General features: G+C 36.3%; 1 protein-coding gene across 3 annotated transcripts in view; it reads left to right on the top strand.

Moving 5' to 3' along the window:
- Window positions 1-17905, top strand: part of LOC141442433 (facilitated trehalose transporter Tret1) — a 62253-nt gene that overhangs the window by 6841 nt on the left and 37507 nt on the right. The window lies entirely within an intron of this gene.

The following is a 17905-nucleotide window of genomic DNA, read 5'->3' as shown; positions in this document are numbered from 1 at the left end:
TCCTTTAGTTAGCTCATCCTTACTTTATATTATTAATGCGTGTGTGTGTTTATGTGTATGTTTGTCCGTCTTTCACGTCGAAACGAAGCGACGGATCGACGTGATTTTTGGCATAGAGATAGTTTATGGGCCACAGAGTGACATAGGCTACTTTTTATCCCGGAAAAATGCACAGTTCCCGAGGGAACAGCCCACGATAACCGAATTCCACGCGGGCGAAGCGCGGGCAAATGCTAGTTTTACTTATATGAAACGTTTTCAGGGTTCCGTAGCCAAAATGGCAAAAACGGAACCCTTATAGTTTCGCCATGTCTGTCTGTCTGTCTTAAATGTTAATTAATGCGATGTCACTATGACGTTTACCGTGAAATGGTTCTGTGGTGGCTCATTTATGTATATTGCAGGGGATCCTTTCGACTGCCATAATTTTATAAGTCATAATGTAATGTTAGTTATAATTATTGCTAGTCATCACTTTTTTTTCTCGCTGAAACCGTACATTTTTATTATTTTTTTAAATAGTTGTCCTGTAGGTTAGGTTAGGTTTGTTTTATAACAATTCTAAATAATAAATAGTTTCAGAGAGAAAAAAATAATTAAGTATGTCAAACATTACATTTTGACTAACTATTTTCTACCAGTCAATATAGACCCATATTGCAGCCTGTAAATAAACACGAAAATATAAATATTATAAATTTACAACAAACCATTTCTAATGATAAATAATCCAACTTAATAATGCGTCTATATTAACCCAGATAAGTAGTAATCTACCTAAAAGATAACTTTGGCAATCACTGCCATTGATAAAAAAATACTTTTTCCTCGATCGCCATCAATAGATAAGTACACACTGTAATCAATAAACAACACACATTTTTTTATCTTTTTCATATATGTATGACGAATGCATTGATGGAACTGACAAGTTGAAATGTAGAAAATCATTTGCTGAGCTTTTTCCACTACAACGATTTTTCTTTATTACCTACTTTATTTATTTATTGTACAAGTCATTACTAAAATATTAAGATGTTAAGTCTAATTGGGTCGGTCCATGACGCCGTAAGGGAACACAATAACAGTTAAATTTATATTATAAATATTACATTAATGTGATAAAGAATACAAAATCAATTTATACGAAATTATGCTAAGTCATACACTAGTCATGCATTTTTTTTAAAAGACCATTTTCTCAAATGGACCATTTTTCAAATATGAGCATTTTTTTAAATAATCACTTTGCCAACAGCTTTATTGCTTTATTATTTACATTGTGTCAGGAATCCGTTGCGATACAGAGAGGCGTTGCGATGCAGCCAGTAGGTACTCACACTAATCATTGGACAACAGGATGAAGTTAAGATTAGTCTATCTATACCAACGAATGCAATACATATATATCTAAATAAATTATGTTTAACTTCTTTTTTCGTAATTGAAAATACAAACTGAAAATAGATGCACAGAAAAAACAGAAAAATAAGACCATCACTGGGAATCGAACCCAGGTCCTCGGTATTCCGTACCGCGTGCTATACCGCACACCACTGATTGGTCAACGGGTACCGACACGAATTTCCCTATGCATCTCATACTCAGCTTGTGTTTCTTACTTAGTCACTTAAGCAGCGACGCTAGCGACCATCAGTGGTGTAGCGGTATAGCACGCGGTACGGAATACCGAGGACCTGGGTTCGATTCCCAGTGATGGTCTTATTTTTCTGTTTTTTCTGTGCATCTATATTTCAGTTTGTATTTTCAATTTCGGTTTTACGGGATGACCGTAAAAGTAAAAATTTGGAATTGAAATAAAAATACAAAAGATTCCAAAAAACCAATCTTAATTTGATTGCTTAGAAACGATATCTCTTGTCCGGGTGAGCGGTTAGTTCCAAAGGAATGCCGAAAAAGTTTGAGGGCTTACGGCATAGATGTCGCTAGCGTCGCTGCTTAAGTGACTAAGTAAGAAACACAAGCTGAGATATGAGATGCATAGGGAAATTCGTGTCGGTACCGTTGACCATCAGTGGTGTAGCGGTATAGCACGCGGTACGGAATACGAGGACCTGGGTTCGATTCCCAGTGATGGTCTTATTTTTCTGTTTTTCTGTGCATCTATATTCAGTTTGTATTTTCAATTTCGGTTTTTACGGGATGACCGTAAAAGTAAAAATTTGGAATTGAAATAAAAAAAAAATCCAAAAAGATTCCAAAAAACCAATCTTTCTTTTTTCGTATTTTATGTTTCGGAATTACATTTTTAATTTATGGTGAGTTATACCGTGAAGGAAACCATTGTGAGGAAACCTGCACTCGCCTACAAAGTTATTTAATGGTATCAAAAACCCGCACGAGGCGAGCCCCGATCATGGGAGCTGACCTGAGAGATGGCCTGTGCCCTGGAGTGGGAAGCATATGAGCCAAGATGTCAATGAAATATAGTTTCCTATTCTTCGATAATGAAATAAATAATTTAATGTCAGTTCATTCATTAAAATAAGCGCAAAATAAGTTTTTTGTTAAAAAAAAATTAATACAAAGTTCTTTGCAGACTACTTTTTGTTGACTGTACATGCATTGTCATCTAAACTACATTATCCATACCAAATTTCAAGTCGATCCCATAAACCGTTGAGGAGTGCCGCCCTGCAGAGACGATCCTGCCAGGACCACCAAGACGTCACTGCCAGATTATTCCATTGTCACCAGTTTTACATAAGTATGCTAAATGTCAAGTCAATTCGATAACTGGAAGTGGGTCAAATTTAACTTGCAAGATTTGACCCAAATAAATAAACAAATAAACGAACAGGGCATGTTAAATAAAAGCTTGTAAAAAACACACAAAAAAAGAAACACGATCGGCCTTTCCACCAGAGATGTGGGAGGTGTGTGGCGAGGAATGTGTTTTCCATAAGCTTAGCCTATATTCGACTTTAAACTTTTTATTTTTTATTTTTTAATGTTTTTCAATTATGCTTTTTATGTAATGTGCGAGGTCCGAATAAAATATTTCTTTCTTTTTCTTTAAAGTGCAATTTTCATTAAATCGAGCGTCCCTCCCCCCCCCTAAAATCTAAACCGGTAGGTGGAAAATTTGAAAAAATCCAGAATGGTAGTAAGTATATCAAACTTTCAAGGAAAACTATACCTACTTAACGGCTAAGTTTTCTTGTGAATTATTAGTAGTTTATGAGTAAATAGCAGCCTAAGGCATAAAATACGAAATCCTTAGAAAAATATTACTTAATCTTTTCGTAATGGCTCCGGAACCCTATTTTGGGCGTGTCCAACACGCTCTTGGCCGGTTTTTATTTATTCATAGATTTTGTGTAAAAATCCTTGACCGATCAACAACGTCCTATTAATATCAAGTATGACGATAGCATTTACATTGTTAGTTTTCCATATCGACTTTCCATGTCGCAATGAGTAAGTATTTGTCACAAACAAACAAACAAGTTGTTTACCTATATACATCGCATATGTAGCTAATAGAAGTTACGTACTTGTCATATAATGACGGCATTCCTACATGTTTGCCCGTAAATGCGTTTATAATTCATTCATAATCCATTTGTCGTATGTTGTTTTTACATAAAAATCTTCTAGCTAAATGTTTACAGTTTACTTATAATTATGCTATTTTAATGATGCTGCAAACAAAGCAAAGTAACGATGCAAACTATGTAGGTACGTTTTGGAATGCCAGCTCTATTTAATGGTCATCATCATCCTAAGGCTTTTTAAGAATTAAATTAAAAAAAAAAAAACCCGACTGCCTTCGTCGGTTTTTTTTAATTTAATGTTTTATTTTATATATTTTTTGATATTTCTGTGAAATCGGCAGATTAAAAGTATTATAAATAACTCATATATACTCAGAATGGGCTAATTATTAACTTTCATTTGATACCCGCATAATATGGGGGTCAAATCAAAAATAATTTTGTATTGTAACAATTTTATTTCTCCATCATATTTTTTTTCGCAGACGCCATACTGAAATATTACATACCCTATGTTAGGCTGCAGTGAGGACTATAGACATGGACACACATACATATATTATACACACATACATACGCTCGAGAAACATGACCCTCCTTCGGGCAGTCGGGGAAAAACTCTATACTCCGAAAGTGGCTAAGCTTATGTTATGGGCCAGGTATCTTTGGATACCATTTTAAAACCATTGGGGGGTTGCCCAGACGATTTCGATTCAGTGATCTGTTTCAGCATCATCGTCATCATATCATGTCAGCCGAAAGACGTCCATTGCTGGACATAGGCCTCCCCCAAGGCTCTCCACTCGGACCGGTCTTGTGCTTTCCGCATCCACCGCGATCCCGCGATCTTAACCAAGTCGTCGCTCCATCTTGTTGGAGGCCTACCGACAGCTCGTCTCCCGGTCCGCGGACGCCATTCGAGAACCTTCTGACCCCATCGGCCATCAGTCCTGCGAGCAATGTGCCCCGCCCACTGCCATTTTAGTTTCGCAATTCTTCGGGCTATGTCGGTAACCTTAGTTCTACTGCGGATATCATCATTTGTAATTCTATCCCGTGATCCGTTGGAAAGTATTTTTTTTTATTAAAATCGAGCGTCCCCAATCCTCATCCCCTCTAAAATCGAAACTGTTAAATAAAATTATAACGGTTAAGATTGCTTTAGAATTATTGGTAGTTTAAGAGTAAATAGCAGCCTAAGGTATAAAATATACCTAAACTTGGAAGATTCGATCCGTAGGTACATAATATGAAATTCTTGGAAAGTTATTACCTACTTGATTTTTTGTAATGGATACGGAACCCTATTTTGGGCGCGTCCGACATACTCTTGGCCGGTTTTTTGAAGTCACTTCTACATAATTATTATAGCAAAAGTTTTTCACTCCGTCTTCTTGTCACATTGCTCTCGGAAAAATTACAGGCGTTGCTTACTTAGGTTGCGTTTCCACCAAAGATGTGCGAGGAGGTGTTGTGAAGAATGTGTTTTTCATGTACCATTAGAAACGCTTCATTTAACTATTCTCGAACAGCATATCTTTGGCGAAAACAGCTGAGCGGAGCGAGGCGTAAATGACGCGTTTCTATTGGTACCGCAACACATCCTCGCACATCTTTTTTGGAAAAGGAGCCTAAATATGACTATTCCTATTTTGTTGAAGCAAATTTAAGCAAATTTTGAACCCACTAACCCGGTTGAAACCTGGTGCAGCCACTCCTTAACGCTACCTAGTGAGCAAAAACTTCCACATTCCTGCATCTCAATTCCTTCTTCAATATTTAGTTACTTATATCAAACTAATACTATATCGTAATTTATATTATATCGTGGCACGGAATGCCGAGGACTTGGGTTCGATTCCCAGTGCTGGTCTTATTTTTCTGGTTTTTCTATGCATCCATATTTCACTTTGTATTTTCGATATAGTTTTACGGGATGACCGTAAAAGTAACAAAAAAATAATAATTTGGAATTTAAATAAAAAAGACAAAAAGATTCCAAAAGAACAATCTTACTGAAATCAGTTAGGTATCTTATATGTGTCGATTAACTTTTTCTTGTACCTCGTTGCCATGGTTACGTCCCCTGGATAACTCTTTAAAACCACGAGTTTCTTTATGTTTTCTGTGGTAAAAATTCATCGAGTATACATTTTTGTGATAGTTACAAGCTCATTATATCAGTCTAATTTCTGGTTTGGTAATCGCAGATAAATAACCTAGACTGTGCGAGTACAAACAGAATAGTCAAATATATTTAGATACGAGCCAGTTAGTTTTAGTTTCAGTTTTTAGTTTTAGGCTACTCATTATAGGACCCACTGAAAACCAGCGTCGTGGCCCCCTGCCTCGACTCATGCTGAGTGGACTCCTTTTTTGAGACAACTGCCACAATACACTTTTAGATTTTGTTGTTGTTGTTGTTTCGAAATAATTTTTTTTCATTCATTCATTCATTATTTTATAGACTATCTCCTAAGCATATTAGTCGCATATATCAAAGCAGTTTTTTTTTTAAGAAACTCTTCTCTCGTCTCTTGGACAACGGGACAGAATAATAAACAAGAAAAAGTTGATTGACCCTTATATCGTTGTTGGTTGGCTGTTCTAATATAAACAAACCAATAATATGACCTTGAAATAATGTCTTCTAATCAATTATTGGTACCTATAAGTTACACTATGCTATCAGTCCATATCAGCATGTCAAATGAAGGTTGTCACTTAGTTTAAAATCAGCCCATTGACATTATTAATGTAAATAGAAATGGACTCACTTCATTACAAAGTAGATTATCTTATCGCTTTGTTTCCCATATAGAGGTATGTAATCATTTGTCATAACAAAGTTTGCCATAAATATAAGAAGATCCACTTCTGCTCCTGACTGTACGGTCGAACAAATTGAATCATGACCCAGGGTGGAATCTTTTATTAATCAATTTCATTAATTTCCTTGACAAAAGTATGAGATGTCAACATGACATTAGTAGCACAAAGGCTCCACCCTGGGGCATGATTCAATTGGTTCAACTATACATAACGGAAATGATGATGACGACAATTTGTATATTTGTATGTTGGTTAACTGATGCCAGCTGCTGCTGCTAGCTGGTTGGTCACTTGTAGTGATCGCATTTTGACGACCGGATGGCCGAGTGGTTAGAGAACCTGACTACGAAGCTTAAGGTCCCGGGTTCGATTCCCGGCCAGATATTTGTATGAATAATACGAATGTTTGTTATCGGGTCTTGGATGTTTAATATGTATTTAAGTATGTATTTATCTATATAAGTATGTTTATCCGCCTAGTGTCCATAGTACAAGCTTTGCTTAGTTTGGGACTAGGTCATTTGGTGTCAAGTGTCCCATGATATTTATTTATTTATTATTTATATTTAATGACATCAAAATTCTTACGGATAAAATAATATAGTTTGGATGATGCAACAGTACGTCAACAAGCAGTAAAGCTTCAGTTCGATTCACAAGAGCTGGCACGAATGGATTGAATGAGTGAATGAAAGTATATGTACCTATCTATTTGAATACACTTCACACAAATGTGAAAATGTCATGCATCTGTAATTTTCCAACAAAAATGTCTATGTGACATTACTTTCGTTCAATCCATTCGCTCCAGCTATTGTGAATAGATCTGTACCTTAAAGGTTGTGTTAATTTTTTTCGCAAAAAGTTATTCATCTTCCAAATAAACATAATATATTATTATTTATCTTCTTTTCCAGTAGAACAAAAAGCAACTACACGGCACCAGCCTTGTTAGGGAAGGAAAGGAAATATCGTAAAGGAAAACGGTCGCACTAATTTCGCATGTTAGTCCCCTAAATCAACACAATGTTTAATAGCCCTGGCGCTGCTGGCAGCTCGCCCCAACTTCCTTGAAGGAAGCGTGCCAGTTCTGAACTGCAGATGGGCAGATCTTTTCGCAGTACACAGAATTTACTCGTATGTTAAACACAACACACAAAATCTGAAGTCTGTTTATTTATGTAATGCCCAATTTTTTAAAACATATTTTACAGACTATCTGATCCGTTGAGAAGAAAAATGTAATAAAACGATGAATTTAAGATGTGTTTTTAAATCTGCAATAACACAAAGAAAATGCACTAAACAAACAAAACATGCAACACGAGTCGCGAACATCTTTTCAAATTGGCAAATGCAACCTTATCTTAGTAATCTGAATATTATCAAGAATCTAGACAATCAAAAACTTCATTTATCCTGGAAAGATTTTAATCGGTCATTTTTCGTGAGAGATTTTATCTGTTTTCCGCTATGTCAGAACATCGAAAACGTGATCATAGTCTTGTTAGACATAGTTGTAAAAAAACAGTATAATAACAGTAAACGAAAGCGATACATGGCCTCGGTAGTTTCAGAGCAGGAATCGAGTGCGTGAGAGCTAACTTTGGGGCGGCAGGCGTTAGCTTGCCTTAACAATCCAAATCTCTAAAATATAATTTTAATAGATATTTCTGGAATTATAATTATCTTTGACATTGGGGAGACGTTATGCATCTCCAGTTCATTTATTTGACGGTGGAAGCATTTTTCATCTCTGCTGCATTTAGGTTATTTAATTTTGTCATGATCGCTAGAGACTATTCTTATGAGGTACTTAAGTAACTAAGAGACTCCATACATCCATGTAAAAAAATCTCAACAAAAACATGATTTGCTTAAAAAGTAGTCAAATTTCATAAAAAGCCAAGCCTAAAAGATGTGTAATGAAAAGAGCTGAAAATACTGGAATGGGAAGAAATTACTATCACTCAGTTTTTTTTTTCTATAGTTTATATCAACAACGGCCAGCGCTGGTAGTAAAAGAGTCACATATAAACATGTGTGTAGTGTAAATGTGTGTATGTGTGTGTGTGTGTGTGTGTGTGTGGCCTACTTATAAAAGACAGGTTTTATGATTTTTAATTCGGATGATAGTTACTTAATTTGTTCATCCACGGGATTGTATGGAAATGCCGTACTGCTTCTGCCAGAGTTACTGCGTTCCGGAAGACGGAACTCATTAGTCATACGCGCACCCTTGATCGCGCATTGTCATCGATCCTTAAATAATGCATTGTTTTCTATGAAGACGCATGCGCACCGTTTAAGGATATATGGACTGCATACAAAGTACACATGTAGGTACTTACTGCATAATGATTTGCCATCGCATTTTGTCGGCAAAATTCATATTTGGGCTTTTCAAAAGAAAAGTGTACCTTTTCTTTCAAAATGTACTTAATTTTTTTATACACCATTAATATGTCAGTTCTATTTAAGTTATATTTTAAGTAATATTTAAGTTCTATTAAGTAATATTTTTCTAAGGACTTCGTATTTTGTATGGAATCTTCCAAGTTTAGGTATATTTTATACCTTAGGCTGCTATTTAAGAGTAAAACTACTAATAATTCTCAAGCAAACTTAGCCGTTATAGTTTTCCTTGAAAGTTTGATATACTTACTACCATCCTTAATTTTTTCAAATTTTTCCACCCACCGGTTTAGATTTTAGAGGGGGGGGGACGCTCGAGTTTAATGAAAATTCGCACTTTAAAGTTGAATATTTCGCAAAAAATCAATGAATCGAAAAATCGTTTCAGCAAACCCCTAATGTTTTTAAAAGACCTATCCAACGATACCCATGAGAAAAAAAAATCACCCCCACTTTACGTCTATGGGAGGTACCCTAAATATTTTTTAAAATTTTTTATTGTACCATTTTGTCGGCATAGTTTACATATATATCCGTGCAAAATAACAGCTGTCTAGCATTGATAGTCCCTGAGCAAAGCCGCGACGGACGGACAGACAGACAGACAGGCATGGCGAAACTGTAAGGGTTCCGTTTTTGCCATTTAGCTCCGGAACCCTAAAAACGTGACAAAACTGACATTCTTGTTTAGAACATTTTTTAACTATCGGAATCGATTGTGCTCTTGATTCTGAGAAGAAAAAACCATATAAAAAAAAGAGTACACTTTTTGTGAAAATGCCCAATAATCGTTTTCTCTCAATTAGTTTCAGTCACAGTTTTCAGTACTCATCGCACAGCCGTTTTGACTTTAGACACTAAAAAATAAAGTTCCATAACTTCCTTACTAATGGATATCGGAAATGTCACTCATTTAATACAATGTAGTTGATTAACACGATGCCGTTGTATTCCGATTGAGATTCGACTTTTCCAGATGGAAGTTATTATAGGTAGTATATTTAAAATATATAATGTATTACACTTTATATATTGTGGAAATTATATCGTTACTAACATTATAAGTGCGAGAGTCGGTCTGCCTGTCTGTCTTTATAATAGTTTTAACCGCTAACCCTAACGACACCGTAAGAGTGTCTGTATGACTGAACTATTGTAAATTTGTAACTGGCATGACACGTAAACAAACCAATGTCCATTGTTCATCGGAACTAATATAATAAATGCGAGTGTTAATCTGTGTGTCCTTGAAGGCTTCCAGTGATATTATCTATATTTATAGTCAAAGGGAAGATTTGAATGTGTACAGTGCAGCGGAGCGTGCAAAAATATCTGACACGAAATATCTGTCCTAGAAATAGTCGTATCAGATATTTATGCGCGCTTTGTTGTGTCAAATATTAATGATGGTACATTCACACCTATTACATTACTACTACAGTTGTACACAAAATTGATTAATTTAAGACGACCTCGTTTTTAAAATAAGCGTTAACCATTTTCAGATTATTTTTCTCTGAACATTTTTCTTACAAAATCTATTGAGGACTATTTTCTTCAGCACTACCTTTAAATATGATGGATCACTAAATGTATTTCGGGTAAAATGTATTTTGAAGCCATGGTATTAAACAGACTACTAGGAACTACAAATTGCCTTAGAGTCAAGTATTTGAAATACCAATCACTAAATTACATTTTTAGGAATTCATTGAAATACAAAATATGTATTTTAATTACAAGTAATTCATATACTGCCTAACCCTGATTGTAATAATTAGTTCATCACTTGCGCGTACAGTCACCAGCACCAATATCTAACACAACTAGCGTGCATAAATATCTGACACAACAAGCGTGAATAAATATCTGATACGACTCTATTTCTAGGGCCGGACGGACGTGTCAGATATTTTTGCAAGCTCCGCTGTGGCAGATATTAATGCTGGTGACTGTTGACTGTATCTAGTAGGCGCCATTCTAAAGGTAGCATGTAACTAATTATACATAAGAACAATAAATAAGTCGAGTTATTTATTGAACACTAATTACTCATGTCCTATTGTCCCGGCAAGAAGTGTAGGTATATTTAGTATATATTTATCACGAGGAAAATATGGTTTTAGTTTAGATACTGTGTTTCCACTGAATTTGAATGTTGTGTGTTAAAGTACCTTGAGTGTTGTGTTTGTGGTTATTATAAAAATACTTAGAATTTCAAACTTGCCGGTTCGAAATAAAAATTTAATGTACAAATAGCGTAGCGCGTGAATAATAATTTATAGGTGGCTTACTGTCGGCTTTTGTTTATTGTGGTTAAAATATTAATGCTTTGTCATTGGTTGTTTGTACAAATTGGAGCGTGAGCGAGAATATTGAAAAAAGTTGCGTAAGTTGAAAGTTATCATTACTTATCCTAAAATTTTGTGAGCTGGTTCGACGATTATAGGGAAAGTTTTGAGGGCTTAAAACGTAGTTTACATGGCCACTAGTTTGAATATAATATATGTAGTTACCGCTACTGTTGTGTGTTGTTAGTGTTCGGCTTAAAACATCAAAGGCTATCACTAACAACTCAATGGGTTAGTATCATTTCGTCTAAAAAGCAGCTGGTCTAAGTAGCAAGTGGTCTAAGAAGCAACTGGTCTAAGTAGCAAGTGGTCTAAGAAACTGGTCGACGGAGCTCGTACTCCGCGTGGCTGAGGTGCTTCGCGCCTCGACGCTACTCTACCTACTCTAAACTATGTTTTTAGGGTTCCGGAGCCAAAATAGCAAAAACGGAACCCTAATAATTTCACCATGTCTATCTGTCTGTCTGTCTCTCTGTCTATCTGTCTGTCTGTCCGTCCACGGCTTTGCTCAGGGACTATCAATGCTAGAAAGCTGTAATTTTGCACGGATATATAAGTAAACTATGCCGACAAAATGGTACAATTAAAAATTCAAAAAAATTGTTTTAGGGTACCTCCCATAGACGTAAATGTGGGTTTTTTTTTCTCATCCAACCCTATAGTGTGGGGAATTGTTGGATAGGTCTTTTAAAACCATTAGGGGTTTGCTAAGACGATTTTTCGATTAAGTGATTTTTTTTGCGAAATATTCAACTTTAAAGTGCGAATTTTCATTAAAACCGAGCGTCCCCCTCCCTCTAAAATCTAAACCGCTGGGTGGAAAATTTTAAAAAAAAAATCAGGATGATAGTAAGTACATCAAACTTCCAAGGAAAACTATATCGGCTAAGTTTGCTTGAGAATTATTAGTAGTTTATTAGTAAATACTGCTATTTACTATAAAATATACCTAAACTTGGAAGATTCCGTACAAAATACGAAATCCTTAGAAAAATATTACTTAATTTTTTCGTAATGGCTACGGAACCCTATTTTGGGCGTGTCCGACACGCTCTTGGCCGGTTTTTCAAGTTATCGACAAAAGCAGGTTAGGAACAGTTGCTTTTTAGACTACTTATGCTACTCAGACCAGTTGCTTCCTAAACCACTTGCCGCTCAGACCAGTTGCTTCTTAGACCAGCTGCTTTTTGGGCAACACGCGAGTTGCCTACTCCCGTTATAAGGGCTCTGTGGCACTGAACGATGCATTAGAGCAAGCAAGCCATACCATTAAAAATATTCCTCTCGCGTTCCGTTGTTTAAGTTTTTAATCTCTATCTAACTTCACCATTTTAATAAAATTTTGCAATAGTTCGAATAAAATATTATCAAAATTGTTTCACCTCCTTCTGATAACCTTGATCGTGATAAGTTTGTCAGTTTTGGTTAATACTTTAGAGAATATAATACCTACTCTTTTACGCTTATAAAGTAGCCTCATAAATTAAAGTAAAATGTTCAAAAAACATTTAAAAGAAATAAAGTAAACAGTTATTCGCGAAAACATGGAAAAAAATAAAATAAAAATATTTGAACACGCACTTATAGTCCGAGAGCTGGCTGACGTTTTTGGGTGGGTATTATATAGGCAAGCTATAAAACTTGTCCTCATCTCGGCCTAAATACGTCCCACTGGGTGCTGATTGGGAATTGCACATACACCGGCCATTCTCATTTTATCGTGCACCTGTCTAATTACCGTACCGCTTTTTTACCGCACTAGTAATTAGTGACATTGTCGTAGACGACAGGCTAGCAACCTGTCACTATTGTACCGTTTTTGTCAAACTTAAAACCTTAAATTGCTAAAAGTGGCTCCGAAGCGGTAACGTTTCGTGTGCTCTGCCTACCCCATTTGGGAATACAGGCGTGATGTTTGTGTGTGTGTAGTAATTAGACTTGAGTGCACAGATAAATGTAAATGGCAGCCGTACTTTTTCATTTGCAGTGTCGCTTTTGCATGACAAAAAAGCGGTACGGTAATTAGACAGGTGCACAATAAAATGAGAATGGCCGACACCAATTAATTGCTTGACCGTAAAGCTCATGGTTAATTGCAAATGTAATTTCGTGCAGAAATTCAGAAAAACTCAGAGGTGCCGGGCTCGAACCCACGACCTGCTTGACAGGCAGTATGTCAAACCACTAGGCCACAACGTCTTCAAAACTTATCTTATGCCTCTCACTATTTTTAATACCTTCAACAAAAAACTCCACCTTTGAATACGTTAGGACAGTCTTCCCCAAAGTGGGCGATAACGCCTCCTTGTGGGCGCTGGAGGTCTAGGGGGGGGGGACCAGGAACTAATACATTATTGAGGTTTTTAAGGTGAAAAAAATGGGGGAGCTACAAAATAACTGATTGTCAAAGTGGTCGTTAGAGGAAATAACTTTGGGAACCTCTGAGTTCGGATAAGGTAGGGTCGGGTAGGTCCTTGATCTATGATCATGTATCCAAGGCTTAAAACAAGTCACACCAAGCTAACATTCCAAAAAGACTATTATGTATGACTTATTGAAAAGAGATTTTATTCATTGACAGATTTTTTTAATAATAATAATCTTTATTGCACACACTTAGTAATTAAGTAACAATAAAATTACAATACAGAAATCGTGCATACCGTGATGTTACAAGAATCAACAGAGACCCCCAAACTATGACCGTGACATATTAAAATATAAGATTATAAAATTGTTATTACTTTATTATTCTGTTTTTCGTATTTTTTGTTATAGCGGCTACAATAATACATAATCTGTGAAAATTTCAAGTGTCTAACTATGACCACTCAAGAGTTAGAGCCCTGTGACAGACGGACGTGCGGACAGACCGACAGACAGCGGAGTCTCAGTAATAGGGTTCCGCTGGCACCCTTTGGGTACGGAACCCTAAAAATACGTAAATAATATTTTCTGGTAGGTAATCTAACTGACGGATTCATATAATTTATTAGAACACTGGTCTATTCGTCCGCAGTTAACAACAGGATGTTTCTAGAAGCGAAGAATAGATCGTAATACGCATAGATGGACAGCCGAAGATAATTAACACCCCGTATAAGCCAGTTCATGAGACATTGTATTTTAATTTAATTGGCCCATCAAATCTTCTCGCGGTGTAATTGATTTGTGAAAAGAATCGGCCAAGTGCGAGTCGGGCTCGCGCTCAGAGGGTTCCGTAGAAATGTATATGTCAATATTATACGTTACTAGTGTTTACCTGCGGTTTCGCACGTGTAATTCATAGATTGTACTCCTACCTACAAGGCCGGCAACGCACTTGTGACTCTTCTGGTGTTGCAGGTGTCCATGGGCGAGGGTAATTGCTTACCAGCAGGCAATCCGTTTGCTCGTTTCCCCCTTATACCATAAAAAAATCTGGCAGTAGGATTGATATTTTACTAAATTCTCATTGGGATTCCCGAAAATTATTACGTAGTTTTTATTAAGATTGCATTTGCAACAATGCCGAACTTCATGACTCTATACCCATAGGGGATGGAGATTTCGAAATTCTATCCCGCTCCGTGGTAATATCGGGATAAAAAGTAGCCTATCTTGGGGGAGATCCCGACAGACCCCACCCGCTGCCGGTGTGATACCACTAGTTCCATTGACAGTACTATATAATAGAGTTCTATACAGTACTATAATAGAGTTCTATACAGTACTATAATAGAGTTCTATACAGTACTATAATAGAGTTCTATAATAGTACTGTCAATGGAACTAGTGGGAACACACCCCGCTGCCTCGAGCAGGGGACATACATAAGGCGCATTTTTAGCACGTTAAAAAAAAGGTTAGGTTAGGTTAGGTTTATGTTATTCCAAACATCAAGTCATCTGGATACCAAATTTTATCCAAATCCTTTTAGCCGTTTTAGCGTGAATCCCCTTCCTTTCTTATTCCCTTTGAAATCCCAAAATGTATATCGTGGTCTTCATTGAGGTTGTGTTAAGAACAACTGTACAACATTATTTCATGACTCTTAGCCCAGCGGTTGAAATTTCAAGATTTTATCCCTATCCCGTGGGAATATCGGGATAAAAAGTAGCCTATGTGTTATTCCAGACGTTCAGCTATCTACGTTACAAATTTCATCCAATCGCGTCCAGCCGTTTTAGCGTGAAGGAGTAACAAACATACACACACACACACACACACACACACACACACACACACGCACGCACGCACACACACACACACACACACACACACACACACAAACTTTCGTGTTTATAATATACGAAGGATATTAGTAGGATCATGTAGGGTCATTTTAAGATAATCAAAAAGTGGCCCTATTTTCTTTGGAGTAGTATTATAAATAAATATCACTATAAATTATAAATATAAATATCAATATTTACTATCACAACATTAAACAAACATAGGAATAATCGAAGGTAAAAGAAGAGAAATAAATAAAACTATTTGTCATGGTTCATTTAGGAGCCTAAGCCGTGCTTGAATTATTGTCAAATTGTAATGCCACAGATTATGTTATGTACGACCTGAATTTTTCTAGGCAATGGAACGTGGCTGTCTCACTGTGACGTCATCCAGCGTATTTCGTAAAAAAAATATAAAAAATTAAATACTCATCCAAATGCAAAATCAATGAAAATGGTATCTTAAAATATCCTATTCTTTCCAACAATAAAATAAAAACTATAGGTTATTTTTTTTGGTGCATCCCAATTGACCTAGTCCCAAAGTAAGCTTAGCAAAGCTTGTGTTATGGGTACTAAGCAACGGATAAATATAATTATCAGGGGTTGGACAAAAAGTGCGGATAACGTAAAAATGACGTAATCTTGCACACAAGATGATGTTTTTATTGAAACTTCCGTGTGACATGTAGTAACAAAGTAGCATTAATGAAGTAACAAAAAAATCGTTTGGAATTCAGTGAATAAAATAAAATTAATATCGTTTAATAAAGAGGTTGATAAATGATGTGATAATTGTTTATGAAAATCAAAAATACTATTTGAAATCATCCTATAAGTGGTTTGACGTCATCGGCACTTTTTGTCCGACCCCTGATAATTATATAGATAGATACATACTTAAATACATATTAAACAACCAAGACCCGAGAACAAACATTCGTACTTTTCATACAAATATCTGCCCCGACAATCGAACCCGGGGCCTCAAGCTTCGTAGTCAGGTTCTCTAACCACTAGGCCATCTGGTCATCAAGGTCGTCATTATATATTAAAATAATCAAATACTGATTATACCGATATTACCACCCGTGTTAGTAAATCGTACCTCTACCTGATTCTTAATCACAATAACTGATGGAATAAACCGATAGAGGTGTTGTTACCACGCTTTATCATATCATATTTATTTTATCCTACATATTATAATACGTCAATCTTTGATATAATATAATCATAAAGGATTAAGATAATTGTTATATCTTTGACCCACGCCAGCGCTATAGATAAACATGAAAATATACTTAGAGGAAAAAAATAATGGGTCACTTTACATATAAAGTTGTATGAAAGTGATGACCCGTTGTTTTTGTCACTCGGTGTATGTAGGGACCATCAGCCAAATAAGTGGTCTATCAATTTTTAAACAAGTTCGTGTCAAATTATCATCTTTAGGGTGGTAGACCACATATTTGGCTGACGGTACACTTCTATTAGTTATTAGAAACTCGAGTTTCAATCCAAGACAGGGAAAATCAACGACCAATGAAAGTGCTGACTATATTTAATAACCTAACTAACAAAAAGTTGGAAAACTCCCGACTTTGTCACTTCAAAGTTCAATATCTCAAAAATGCCTAAACCGATTTTGATGAAACATATCTAAGAACCATCGCTAGAAAAATTTGAAATAAAAAAACCGCATTCAAATCGGCCCACCCGTTTAAGAGCTACGGTGCCACAGACAGACACACAGACACACATAGCGGTCAGACTTATAACACCCCTCTTTTTGCGTCGGGGGTCAAAAGTTATTTATATAAAAGGAATAATTTAAGGTATCTACCCACGACACCGTATCATAACATGACCGTAATAGGAACGCATCAGTCACGGAATGTAAAGCGACACGGGCTATAACATGTCAACGGCGTGTCATACCCTTATGAAACGTATCGGCACCGTTTTTGACGCTCCGTGCATGGCACGCGACGGCGTATACACTTCGTCTACATGAAAAAAGACGAATGAATAAATTTGCGAACGTGAAAATTCGCTACTCAGAACAATGCGTTTGTGAAAATTATCTAAAAAGCCCCTGGGAGGGGTATAGATAGTTTTCATCCCGGAAAATTGTATCGTTCCCGCGGCATAGCAATAAACAAATTCTTCACAAACGGAGTCGTAGGCATATTCATAATCATAAATAAATATTATGGGACACCAATTGACCTAGTCCCAAACTAAGCGAAGCTTGTACTATGGACACTAGGCAACGGATAAACATACTTATATAGATAAATACATACTGAAATACATATTAAACAATCAAGACCCGAGAACATTTGTATTATTCATACAAATATCTGCCCCGGCCGGGAATCGAACCCGGGACCTCAAGCTTCGTAGTCAGGTTCTCTAACCACTTGGCCATCCAGTCGTCATTATAAATAAGGCCGGTATAAATAATGTGATTGGTATATTCTATACTTTTCCGCCCGCCCTTCCCCAACTACTAAGTTAAATTTAAGAGGCAGATTTGCACTTCGACTACACATAACATAGATGGGCA

Source organism: Choristoneura fumiferana, chromosome 25 (genome assembly GCF_025370935.1).
Source record: "Choristoneura fumiferana chromosome 25, NRCan_CFum_1, whole genome shotgun sequence".
Classification (NCBI taxonomy): Eukaryota; Metazoa; Arthropoda; class Insecta; order Lepidoptera; family Tortricidae; genus Choristoneura; species Choristoneura fumiferana.
The sequence above is the reverse complement of the archived record's forward strand: the minus strand, read 5'-3'. Positions and strand labels throughout refer to the sequence as shown.